The sequence below is a fragment of the Pelobates fuscus genome, chromosome 5 (assembly GCF_036172605.1).
Source record: "Pelobates fuscus isolate aPelFus1 chromosome 5, aPelFus1.pri, whole genome shotgun sequence".
Lineage (NCBI taxonomy): Eukaryota > Metazoa > Chordata > Amphibia > Anura > Pelobatidae > Pelobates > Pelobates fuscus.
The window spans coordinates 360,717,870-360,731,528 of NC_086321.1; the positions used below are offsets into that span (position 1 = coordinate 360,717,870).

The window sequence follows — 13,659 nt, forward strand, 5'->3', positions numbered from 1 at the left end:
AGTGCTCATTGTTGTCTGTGAACATTAAAGTGGTTCTCCAAACACCATTAGTACCACAGCTTGATGAAGAGTTGTGATGCTCTTATGTCCCTAGCATCAGCTGTCACGCTCGGTCAAGGAATAATGTCCACATGTGAACAATATTGATATTGCTTAAAAGGACACTATAGTCACCAAATCAACTTTAACTTAATTAAGTAGTTTTGGTGTATAGATCACGCCCCTGCAGTCTTACTGCACAATTCTCTGCCATTTAGGAGTTAAATCACTTTTTGTTTCTGTTTATGAGCCCTAGCAAACACCTCCCCTGGCTGTGACTGACATAGCCTACTTGGAAAAAATGTTTTATTTTCAAATAGATGTTAACTTACTTTAGAAGTTTTATATCCTGCTTTGTAAATTGTGCTTTAAATGAACACTATAGGGTCAGGAACACAACGCTATATTCCAGCTCCAGTGTTAAAACCATCATCTAGTTCCCCCTTGATCCCTCTTGCTTCCATAAATATGGTAAAATCTGGGGTGGGGCCTGATATTGTGCTGGAGCAGGTGCCAGTTCTCCGAACTTTGTATATTTTCACCCCTAATCTGCGGGAAACCACGACCATCCTGCTGAATACTTGGGAGGCCGACACACTGTCGCCTTCAGCATATCCTGAGGATACAGTAGAAGCCGTTCTTTCTGTCCCCGGACTTCAAAACTAGACGCCGAGGCAGCAAGGCCTACTGTGTGGGCAGACAACAGTGAGACTTCGCCGGAGGGCTCTGCCCGTGGAACAATTGCGGTCCTGAGGACCAGATACCCAGCACAAAACAAGAAGGTAGATGGGTCGCAGATCGCAGATCATAGAAACCGTCCACACACACCCCGAAGCCCCAACGTGACATAGGCCAAATGCTCCTAACACCTAACGCAGCACGGGCCCAGACCCGCCGAGAGGCCTCACCACTGCCCTTGGACGAGGGAGACCCACTCGATAGCCCCCTTCCAAGCCCATAACCTCAAGGGCTCAGGCAGTGCGCACAGGACTACGCACCAGTTTCTAAAAGCGACATACAAGCGATGCTGGCGACTTACAAACTAACCTCAAGGGACTGAGGACGAAGTAACAGTCCTGAGACAGAACCTCCACACAGTGGAAGAGAGTGTACAACAACTGCACGCCCAGCAGGCAAATATGACCAGACATTTAAATCTACTTGACTACAGAGGCAGACACAAGAACCTCAAGATCAGAGGGGTCAAGGAGTCTATACCGTTACAAGAGCTGCCTCATTTTATTAGGCGTCTAGCGGCTGCAGTGTTGCCTAAGAGACAAGCCAAAACCTTCGGATTTGACGGGGTCTACAGGATCTCTAAATCCCCACAAGCCCCTAATGCAGCCTCATTGGACCTCATATTGCGGTGCCAAATAATGTCTGACAAGCTAAGATTGCAGACTGCTCTGCAGGGAAAAACACCCCATGACTTTGAAACGTGCAAACTTTCCTTTTTTCAGGACTTAAGCAGAGCAAAACTATTGTGGCGCAAAAACATGCAACCACTAAACAAGCCTCTTCTAGCTGTAGGAATAGCTTACAGATGGGTGACACCAGGGACGCTTTGGGTAACAAAAGATGGAGTGCACTATAAGGCCACAGACCCAAAAGATGGCCCAGCACTGCTCGCAGCACTGAGACTCACCCAACTTACTGAGGACTCCGCGCTACCGCCCAGCCCACTACCCCAGACCTCACGCACCACAGCAAACTCTGTACCAAGAGAGAAGAGAGGAACCATGACCTGAGCCTGCTGCCATCGGCTACATATGTTTTCCTATTAGTTCATATTAACATGTTCGTGCACATTACAATGCCTAACAATGCCTATACATTTTACATTGTGAAACGCACCCCACAGCTTGATTGCCTATGGGACAATCTACCTCTACCACACCCCTGTTTGCTCACGTGCTGTATAGAGCTCCCCCCACCTCCCCTCCATCACCCCATTGAAACAGGGTACAACCAGCATAGGAGCTCAATACACCCAACCCATCTAAGTGCATGCATAGACCTGCCATCCCCTGGATGGCACCTTAACGGCCCAGATAGGATGTTCAACCCACCCAAGCTTCTACTTGAACAGACTTATATTCCTAGCAACCCACCAAACGACGACAACACATCACCTGGCCTAGTCCAGTTTATTTTATGACCCTTGTTGAGTAAGGAGATCTCAGGTGCGGTCAATACATGGGTGGATAGGTTGAAAATTCCAGTTATGGGAGGCATCTCATCTTGTTGGGGTTTGTTTCCCTTTCCTCTCGTTCCCCTGTGGGTGCATCTCTTTTCTTGCTCCCTATTTTGGAAAAAAGTGGGAACGTTTTGGGTCGATCCACAGGGCTCTCTTCTAAAAAATGAGCCTCAACTGGATTATCCCGGTGGAGAACTCTGGGGGGTTTGGGACGCGCTCCTAGTTCCTCATGCTTGGTCCGGGGACCTGACCCCTCCATGGAACCTCGGTCTGTGGTCTCCAATAAGGGGATAAAGTTGGGGTTGTCCTGTCTCCTCCATCGGTCACGATGAGGTGTATTGGCGGTATAATGAGTACCTTTCTCTTTCTGATAGTGATTATTTCTGGTACGGTGGTTCTGATTGAAGGAATTTTTTCACGGACTGGACTGGAGCCTACTGCTTGAACTTTTTTGAGTTCACATATAGTTTTTATGCTAATGTGCACATCTCTGATTTTTTACATCAGTCCTTTGTCGACAAGAATATGAATAAGGGGCCCCTTACTATTCATCACGATTACATCTGATACTGGACGTTTTGAGATGTTGTTTCATTTTTTATGATTGGTTTATTATACAATAAATGATATTTTGTTATACTCTTATATATATGTGTAGAGTATTCTGATTCAGATAAGACTCACCCAGTACATTCAATTGTGGTTTATGGTGGTCATTGTGGTGATCTCGGCGAGATTGGTCATTTTTAAGTTTATTGATATTTTCATCTTGATTTTTATGTAGATCTGCATAATTAATTGGAGCGCTCACATACCAGTTATATCTTTTCGGTTTCATTTAATAAGTCGCTCCCTTGTATGTGACGCAGCCCTACTGTTATTTCATCCCATTGGGTATATTTATTTCTCACTGTCAGTCCATATTACATTTAGATCAGGGGCAGAGCCAGCACAAGTCGAACACAGCCCTGGGAAATCAGCATCTCTGTGAGGAAAGTTTAGTATCTCCATGCAGAGGGTGGAGACACAATTTGCAGCACTGCCCCAGGAAGCACCTCTAGCAGACATCTGAGGAGTGGCCAGTGGAGTTATCACTAGGTTGTAATGTAAACACTGCATTTTCTCTGAAAAAACAAACAAACGCCTGGAGGGAGTGATTCTATTCACCAGAACAAATATCAAGTGTCCCTTTAATCACACACAGTTTAGTCCTGCTGAGTCTAGAAGACTATCAACAGAGCAGGAGATAAGAAAATCTAAATTAAACATAATTTACAATAAAGGAAGTTTAAACACTAGATTTGTCTTTTTAGGAAGGCTGTGCAAGTAACATACAGGGAGGTGGGGCTACGATTGTATAAACAAACTGATTTAACTCTTAAATGGTAGAGAACTGAGCAGTGAGAATGCAGGGGCATGATCTATAAACCGAAACCGCTTCATTAAGCTGAAGTTGAGTCGGTGACTATAGTGGCCCTTTAAGTGTAACATCAGCAGCAAAGGCTGAAAAGTTGTTTGCTACAAAACTGGGAGATCGTGCCAAGAGCATGCTGATATCATAACCATGCAGTGGTCATGGTGCTTTAAAGTGCCAATTTTAAAGACAATTCACTAAACTAGGTAATGTGGCAAATTATCAAGGAAATTAGGAAAGGGACACGGATATAACTTTAATGCATTTAACAGGTTTTGGCCTCATTACTATACTGTATTTTTCAAATCTTTATAGTGACATGCTTCTAATTCACAGTCTGGCTGCAGACAGTCAGAGAAACCATAAACAGGTAGTGATATCCTTACTATATGCCTCTCTCTCTGAGTGTCCTCCCCTTCTAATGCTTTGTAGTTCGGATCATTCGGTACCATCATTGGCTTTGAAGAAAGTCCTTTTCTGGAGTAAGATGATGTGGCTAGGAAGGCAGCCTCATGGTGCAGCATTCTCCGAAATATTTATTTTTTCAAGTGCAAAGTTTTGAGTGAATAAAAAAATGCAGCATATTAAGGAGAACAAACCTTATCAAATGCATTACAGTTGTATTGGCATTCAGAGTGTTCCTTTAACATTTTAGACCAAAATTGCTGAACTGGAAATTTCACCATCACGGCTCATTGTCCAAATTCGCTAGTTTTTTTTAAATATTGTGATTTCCTCATCAATTCTCAACGTATCCCAGTTTCTTGAAGAAATCAGTGACACTCAGATATACTTATTAAAAAAAAAAATAAACAAACTATAAAAGGGAATGTTTAAAGGGTTACTCCAAGCACCATCAGCACTTCACTGATTTGAAGTGGTCATGGTGTTATTAGTCTATATGTGCAGTGCTTCAGTTTAAAAAGCTGCACCTACAGAAGTATATCATCTTTTTTGCAGGAGGTGTGATAATCCTTGCAGTGTCATTAGTCCATTTCGGGCTGGCTAATGTTAGATTTGTGCATATTTAGGAACTGTCATCAGCACGCATAGCTTGCTGGCAACAGACGACCAATGACCAATGGCCTCCCTCCACCTATCAACCCATCACCAGAGAAGGCCTAAAAGGAGATCGTGGCATGGGATCGCAGGTAAGTTTATCCTTATTTCTGTTATGTTATACACAGTTTTTTGGTTGGAGTAACCATTTAACGTGAAGTTCCCCGGAGCTTCTTAGAGGTAAACCAGGCATTACGCTGTGATGCTTCTCCGCTCTTTATTTACAAATGTACTAAATTCGATCCTCGAGTTGTAATTTAAATATGAACATGCAGAGGAGTAAGAACTACATAGACACCAAATCTTCAACAACTACAGAAAAGCCAAACGATCACATTTTAGCCACAAAACATCCTTATCAATGAATGACCGAAGATCATTCGCAATGATCAGCCGTATCACATCCCAGCTCATTCAAAGGGAAATGCAAACCTTTCTAAGAAAACAAGTTAGCTGTACGGATTGTCAACCGTTTTTAAATCCAGGATGATATAGATACAGAGCTGGTTCAAATGATCAAAGTTAGAACTCTTAGAATAGAAACAGAGCAATCCTAGCCTTTCCACCATACATTTAGCAAATTCTCCACTTCTTAGATCTTCTATATTTCTATAGCTGAGGGCAGTCTCGCTTGCAATAGGCGATTCATTCTTTACTAACCTAGCTATAAGATAAGGCCAGGGATGAAAGTATTTAGAAATTTGGGCAGACTAGACAGGCCGAATGGTTCTTATCTGCCGTCACGTTCTTTGTTTCTATTACCAAGGAGAAAAACTTACGGGAGGTCTTTGGGATTGTAATAGAGAGTATGTGCAAGATATATCCTTAAGATCACTGTCTCTGCTGGAATGACATTATGAACGTGCAGGAATGACCTTAGGGGGTATTTAACGTCAAAATATAGAGATCTAAATGGAATGGTGTGACAAACGCTCCTTACCCTGGATGTTTGCCACAAACTCCTGGAGGAGTGTGGAAGCTAGTCTCCTGCCCACGACTATGGGTCATATACAAAGACTCTGTTTGGGAGTTAAATCTCCCCAACTACCAATAGTAGCTTGCCTGCGGTGCCCCTGGTTAGGCACTTTCCCTTCATGCAAATGGAACTGAACACTAGCTCTATGGCGGCCGTTCGCGGGAAGCAAACCCACGAATAGTCCCAGCGGTTCTTAGCCGCGACCGCTATATAACTAATTTCGGCTTTAGGACTTCATGGGTCCTCGGTCACCTCAGCAGGACTTAGCCGCGAATGTTATGGAACTGTGTTCGGCATGAATAGACCGTGCAGAAACAAAATATCCTAATACTACTAGTATGCACAGTTTGCAATATATCTGTTCGTCCGTCCCCCCCCCCCTCCCCAATAAGTGAGATTCCTTAATCAATGCTTTCCTATGTAGACTTGAACAATCCAGCAAAATGGATCTGCTAGTATTATGGTAGAAATGATTTAAAGGAACACTATAGTGTTAGGAATACAAACATATATTCCTAATAGTATACTGCTGGAGTACCTGTTCAGGTCCCCAGCTTCCTCAGAACGGAGTTAAAAGGTTTTCAATTTACTTTTCCTCCATTGCAACGGCTGGCACTGCCTCTATGGCTGAGATCCTAAATCTTGAGGATCTCAGCCAGTCAATAATGGGAAGCTAAACGCTGTGCTACGCCAGTCAGCATTTCCTCATACAGATGCTGTGAATCACAGTGCAGCACTGACATAGGAAGCACCCCTAATGGCCGTCTGAGTGACTGCACCTAGAGGTGTTACTAGGCAGCAGCAGGAATTGTGGAGCCTTAACTCGCTGTATCTGTCCTTTTAATCACTCGACTTAAGTTATCACCAAGAGCAGAGGAAGAGTTATTCGTTGCAAAGTCAGTCACAAGATGTATCTAGTGAGAGACACCACAACTGCCAGAAGATAAAAATAGGGCAAAGAAATATATATAAAAAAAAAAGACTGATTGAAAGTCCTCCCCCAAACACCTGCAACAGTCAAAATCTGCCCAAGCATCTCCAGGCGAAACAGCACATTAGTGGGTATCTCATTGCTGATACCATCTCTCACTTTCAGATGAAGAGGGGGTTCTCATTAATTTTATTTGATAAATCGGAACATTTATATTGAACGTGTCTTGGAAAGTACGTACGCACTTTTTATAGAATAGAATTGTATCTCTTTCCATTTTATAGGCATTCGACAAGAAAAAAAAGTATATATAAAATATTATTCTAAGATTAAAGGGATACTATAAGTGGCAAGAATACAAAGCTGCATTCCTGGCACTATAGCTCCCTCTGCCTAGCCCCTCCTTCGCGTCCCCTTACAGCAGTAAATAAAAGGTTAAAAAGACAGCCACTGGAGGTTGACTTAGTGCTGCAATGTAGTGTCCCTTTAAAGGGTTACTCAAACCACCATGACCACTTCAGTGAAGAAGTCTGTATGTACTACGTTAAAGCTGCACATAAAAATATTAGCGCCAGTTACACACCCTGGCACACTTGACTCTGTGCTGAAATGTTATGGCTGTCGTCGTCATGCACAGTGTGCTGTCTACAGATGTGCTCAGCTTTTAAAGCAGATGTACACAAAGCAAAATCAACGATCTTTGGCAAAGTTTAGGTAAAAATGTTCTTCAAACCATGTATTTTGTTTTTTTGTGATTTTTCTTCTTCTTATTATTATTATTATTGGCATTTATATGATGTCAGCGTATTTTGCTGCACTTCACAATAGTCTTAAGGGGGACATTTAACAATTAATGAGACAATTCCATATTGTCACAGGAACAGTAGGATGATTTATTACATAAACGTAAACCTTGTCTACAATTGTATCACTTATTATAAATGCTAATAACGAGATAAATGGCTCCATTTTCAGTTACTCGAAGACCATGTTAAAAAGGACCTATGGTCTACTTCTGTTCATATATTACAAATTTCAACACTGATATTTTATTGCCACAGAGAGAGCATTGCTTAATTCCTGTTCGACAAATTCTGTATAATCGTGTTTAAGTCATGGTTTCTCTAGCAATTCACAATACATCAAAACAATATGTATCATTTGTCTAGACTGCCAAAGCAGAGTTTGGTAAACTAAATTAAGATAACATCAAATTGTGTAAAGTAGTATGAATGACGGCTGTTATAACCCTCAAATATAGCTATAAGTCTTCCAGAAAGGAGGGGAGGGGGCTTTTGCATGTTAGAGAAAAGTTTCTTGCCCACTCATCTGGGTCTCACATAACCCCATTGAACCGCGCTAAGGAATCTGATGGCGCTATATAAAATAATAAAATAATAATCAGTGTACTTAATTCTCACGGTCATCCCTGTTCTGGTAGTTTTAGACGGCTACTTTGCATATTTTCAAACTATAAGATTTTCTACCCTTTATCTGCAGAGCAGGATCCCTTCATTTAGCACCCCTCGTCCTTGGAAACATCCTCAACGTAAATCTATCTTATCCTAAATGTACTCCCCATTCACCCTATCTCTTCTCATCATCTCTTCTCAATCTTCTCATTCTTAACAAGAGAGAAAGTGGGATTTCCAAAATAAGAGAGATCAGTGCATGCTACTGCTCCCGTATGTCTGACATGCTTTGTAGAATCAAATGTTTGTCTTGTTTCCATTGTACAACACTGCAAAATATGTTGGCGCTATATAAATAATTGTAACAGAATAAACTGGCCGTAAAGAAGGTGAGGGTGATTGAATGAGAGGAGTGTGCTGGATAGGGAATTGGAGGTGACATGATTTTGTGATGGGTGTAATGGTTAGGAGTGTTAGAATTGTGGTCATACCTACCTTAATTCATTTGTTGCAGCCCCACAACCCAGCTCAGGAGTAAGCTGCACCACTGCTCCAATTCTCAACCCAATCTACAAGGGAAATATCTATATGGATTCTCTGTGACTCATTTAGTTCTGAATAATGAGCGGGTTGTCTGCAGTTCGCAGCTGAATAAGACTTTTCAAAGCCCTTATGTAGGGGATGGTACACGCCGAGTGTATCTTGGCTGGAGACGAGCAGTGGGGAACCTGGGAGGGCGGGTGTCAGATTCCTTTACATCTCTCATCTAATCGAGAATGGAGGGAGAGATGTTAACTCACCCTTTGCCATATCGTTTAAAAACGATATGCTCAAGGATGAATGGCCAGTCGGGTTCACTGTCAAGATGTTCCAGAATTCAAAGGGTGCGTTCATGTTGTCCACTTTACCACTTCAGGCAAAGATGAAAATTATTGTGGTTTTACATTTTTAATGTTTCCACAGATCAATACAACTGAGAAGATGTAAAGAGCCCACTTCTACATCAAACATTCATGACTAACCTAATCGGTTTGCTCGTTGCCTTCCGCTAAAGGTTTTGATCACTAAATGAATGTGGCACCTAAACCTCCCAGTAATCAAAAGGTTAATACACTTCGACTTTGCACCCTTTATTTCACATTGGCGGAGACGAAAGTAGCTTTAGATTAATTTCACGTTCTTAGATTTACAGATCTCTAATCACAACCGGGCTAGCTTGCACAACGTTTACTAGACTCTTAGCACAATTCACAATTTAGTATATAAGTCCCTATTGTTTAGAGTGTGTGAGTTTTGGCAGCAGAATGGAGTAGTCTGCTCCCTCACACTCGCCCCACTTTTATTTTGCAATCTGAACTATTTATTTAAAGCGTATCATACTCCCCTTAGAAACAAGTAGCCAGGTACACACAGACATAGCAAAGGCACTAAAAAAAAAAAAAAACACCCCATCAAAACGCTGCTTTTAAAAACACCATTTATTATGGAAAGGGGATTTCCCTAACCTGTCCCTGCTTTGTAAATCTTGCCTTAGAGCCCAGAAAAGACCGTCTGTAGTTCCTTAAGCAGTGGTTTATGCTTTGTGGAGATTAGGTCAGTATAACGGCAGAAATTAATTAAAGGAACAAACCGTTTGACTATTTACATTTGAGAGGCAGCATGAAACTACACCGGCTACAGTGTGATACAGAGCTTGGAGTGTTCCTTTTATGTACGTAAGGTAGAAAAATATGCATGACAACGTGCCCAAAAATACCTGAAAATCAATATATCCCATTTATTAGACTCTTCCCATTGTCAGTGGGGACTATATTACCAAAATGAAATAAGATAGGGGGACAAGGACAGGTGACGCTTTTCAAACTGGATACAACATTGGTGGTACAGGTCGGCCCTCCTGCAAACATGCGTGTCCTCGGGCTCTCTGCTTCGAAACTGCTGTCATACGGCTAAATTAGCTTGACTTCATTTTGCACAGTGTCTAATGATGTGCTCACTTTGCACCTGTGGACATTTCCCTGGTGCTGGACTGGTTTCCAAAATTTAGGAGTATCCTGTCAAAGGGGGAACAACCTATTGTGGCCAGTTACCTGTTTACCTGCCAAGATGGGTCAGTTCTGACTTATGGTGACCAGAGGAAATAGCATCCAGGAAAGTATAAAAATGAATTGCAACGCTTCCTTTTGCAAGAAGCCCAGAGTGTACAAAAGCAACGTTTAGATTGCTACAACAGTCTTTATCAAACTTGATGAAGACCGTTGCAGCGGTCGAAACGTTGCTGTTAAGCACACTGGGCACCCGAATAAAGGGACACTACTTTCAGAAAGAAGTGATGGCATTTATTTTTATAGTTTTCTGAATATTTACTGGTTTGGGTGGAACTGGATTACTTGCACACTTCTTATTTCAAATGCAATAGCGTGGCTAACATGATTTGCCCTGACCCAGAATAAAGCATGCAGTCAGTACTTTGCAAGACGAGTCTTTAAAATCAAAGCTGTTGCACGGAGATTCACAGTTGCATGCGTGAGAATGGTAAACACTATATGTGTCAAAAGCTACAAGGAGCATAGTATACCAGCCCAACAACTGGGTTTGGCTTAATCCACACAGAAATAAAATCAAATTTATAAATCCACCCGTCCTTTTCCTGCAACTGGGCGCAGCTCCCTGTCAATCACTGTTATAAGCTCTGTCTTTTGCCCCTGGCAGTCGGCACACAAAAAGCATACAGAGAACAAGGGAAATGAAACATTGTCCGAAATTAATTATGAAGTAGTATTGCTTAAACATCAATGCAAATATAGAAAGTAATCATAGCATCTAATGAGATAAAGGGTTAATACAATACGTTCAATGTTTTGTTCTTTGATGCAAATTCCAAAGAAGTGACAGTTCCTCTTTAAATGGAATCTGAAGATTTACAGCAATTCGACAAAGTTCATATATAGCCTTTACTATAAGAAGCACGCGGCTTCTAGCAGGGGTAGGCAACCGTCGGCACTCCGGATGATGTGGTCTCCATATTCCGTTATGCTCTAAAAGCCTTAATGCTGGCAAAGCATCAGGGGATATGTAGTCCACAACATCTGAAGTGCTGATGGTTGCCTACAACTGGTCTATAGCGTTATCACTGTCTAATTGCAGCAAACCAAGAAAAACAAACAGAGTATCCCACCTGTCAATCTCCAGTCCTCTCACTCCCTGAGCCTGCAGAGTCCACCGTAGGGTTTAAACAACTTCTCCTGACACACAACTGAACACAGTCTACAAAATGGGGAAGTGGCGTGATGTTTCATACTCGGAGCAAAACCTCTTCTGCATCGCTGATACAGTTTAACAAACAATACATAGTTCACTGCACCCATGGGATTTCTGAGTTAAGTAAGAAGAGATCCTGGGGCAGTGATGTAAAAGTGGAGCAGTTAGCACAGTAACCTTTGGACTGTCACATCTGATTGCTCCATATGTATCCCTATACAGAATCCCTGTCTTAAATTGGGCTAACGTCCAGTCATTAAAGACTGTGAAGTCAAGTACATTAGCCTACATGCTTAATAAAGACTATAATTGCATGTACCAGACTCAATATATGCCCTAAAACAATGCAAAAACATATTCTGAAAAGCGTTACTACTGGAAACTGCAGAATTGATGCGTTAATTAGATACTAGGATATCTAATTTTAGTTTATTGCCAATTGCAACCCTCCCTGCATTGTTTATGGAAAGTGTACCATGTACAACATAATTATTAATCTCTCCATGTATGTAAAGATGTGCCCAGCATTACAAAGACAACACATGTTAACGCTCCTCTATCCTCTACCCACCTTCCGAGTCGATTGTAAGCTTTGGCAACGAGCACTTGGAATGTGTTGGTAATTTTATCGGGGGGTGGTAAAAACATACAAGTAGAAAATATCTCTTACAAGTCAGAAAGGGGAATTGTTGCTAAAATGCAAATAGTTAATCCCAAGAGGCATCCGTTTGCCATTTCGAGATTTTTTGTTTTAGTTAAGACAAAATGTAAACTTTTTATTTTTCTGTGTGTGTGTGTATGTATGATTTTGCTTTCTTTTGCATTAACAACCGCAACAAAGAATGACCTAATGGCTATGAGTCTTATTTCTCGTCCAATTTGCTTTGTAAAAGTTAAACTGTAATTCTAGAAAACTTTGTGTATGTGTTCGCTGTGGCCTGTATCAGTTCATGAGACCCACCTGTTGCTGGTTGACTCCATCCAACACGCCTTCTCTTGTGATGTCTGTCTGCCTATCCTACCAACATAGTCCACATGAACAGATGCTAGCGGTACATTCGAGATTCCATGCACACTCCAAGACGTGGTTCTGCCACTAAAGGCAGCATCTCCGCATGTGTACAAGCCCCAGGCACAGGAAGGAAGAGGAGGGCAGGAAATCACATGAAGAAAAAATAAAAATATCTCCACGCCAATTCATAAAAATAAGAGTATTATCCAGCGACAGGAAGTGGACAAAATGCTAGACTCTAAACCAACTCCAAAATGGGACTTTTTGTTTTTAACTATTTCTTCTCAAGTGTTGATTCTTGCGTAAAGCATTTAACATTCCGTTTAGCTTTTTTCTATTGTTGGCTACTTACATTTTTTTTAAATAAATAAAATATATATATATATTGTTTTTATGTAAATTGCCATAAAACGTAAGGTTTTGCAGGTGGTAAAAATGCAGGTGGGTCTGACCTGGTATCAGATTGGGCATATACTTCCATTTGTAGTGTGTTTTAGGTTTTTTTCAAATGGAGGTTTTAAAAACCTGGTTGAATTGAAAAGGGACTCCTAGTAGAATGAACTACGAGGAAGATAATGATAACTGGTAGGCATTGCGATAAGATACTACTTTCCAGAAAGGGAAGTAGTAGAAGATACCCCAAAATAACCTTCTAGAAGATGTGATTTTGAAATAGCTTGTTTTTTTTTTTTTTTTTTGCTTCTCGTAAATGTGTGTATGATTAGGTCTGCTTAGATCATTTATCTGATTTAATCTAAACATTGTGTAAGATTACCATTGCATCTGCCTTTGGTCTCCCTGCTATACAGCACGAACATGACAGCACATCCCCACACAGGGCCCCAGGGAAAGAATCCACTCCAGCTCTCCCAAAACGTAGGGAGGCTAGGTGGACCTAAATAATTTTAAAAAATTATAATTTGTGAGTGTGTGTGAGAGAATGAGTGTGTCTGTCAGTGTGTGTCAAAAAAAGTAAGAGTGTGTGTCAGTGAGTATCAAATCAGTGAGTGTGTATATGTCAGAGTGTGCCAAATCAGTGTGTGTATGTCAGTGTGTGCCAAATCAGTAAGTGTGTGTGTGTGTGTGTGTGTGTGTATGTCAGTGTGTGCCAAATCAGTAAGTGTGTGTGTGTGTGTGTATGTCAGTGTTTGCCAAATCAGTGTGTGTATGTCAGTGTGTGCCAAATCAATAAGTGTGTGTGTGTGTGTGTATGTCAGTGTTTGCCAAATCAGTGTGTGTATGTCAGTGTGTGTCAAATCAGTGAGTGTGTCTGTGTCAGTTTCCTCTCTGTGTAAATGTGTGTGTCGATGTAAGTATGTGTGTCAGTGCCCTCTGTGTGTATGTATTAGTGTCCCATG

General features: G+C 41.4%; 1 protein-coding gene across 3 annotated transcripts in view; it reads right to left on the minus strand.

Moving 5' to 3' along the window:
• PIK3R6 (phosphoinositide-3-kinase regulatory subunit 6) overlaps window positions 1–13,659 on the minus strand; it is an 85,875-nt gene that overhangs the window by 58,553 nt on the left and 13,663 nt on the right. Inside the window, exons 1-2 of one of the 3 annotated variants that reach the window (XM_063456023.1) lie at window positions 12,251–12,414; window positions 11,207–11,295 (exon numbers count right to left, since the gene is read on the minus strand). The exons of 1 other annotated variant lie outside the window; for it this stretch is intronic. The gene's annotated coding sequence lies outside the window, so the exon portion shown is untranslated. Of the gene's footprint in view, window positions 1–11,206; window positions 11,296–12,250; window positions 12,415–13,659 lie in introns of those variants that run through there. One more of the 3 variants, XM_063456024.1, reaches the window with a different exon arrangement.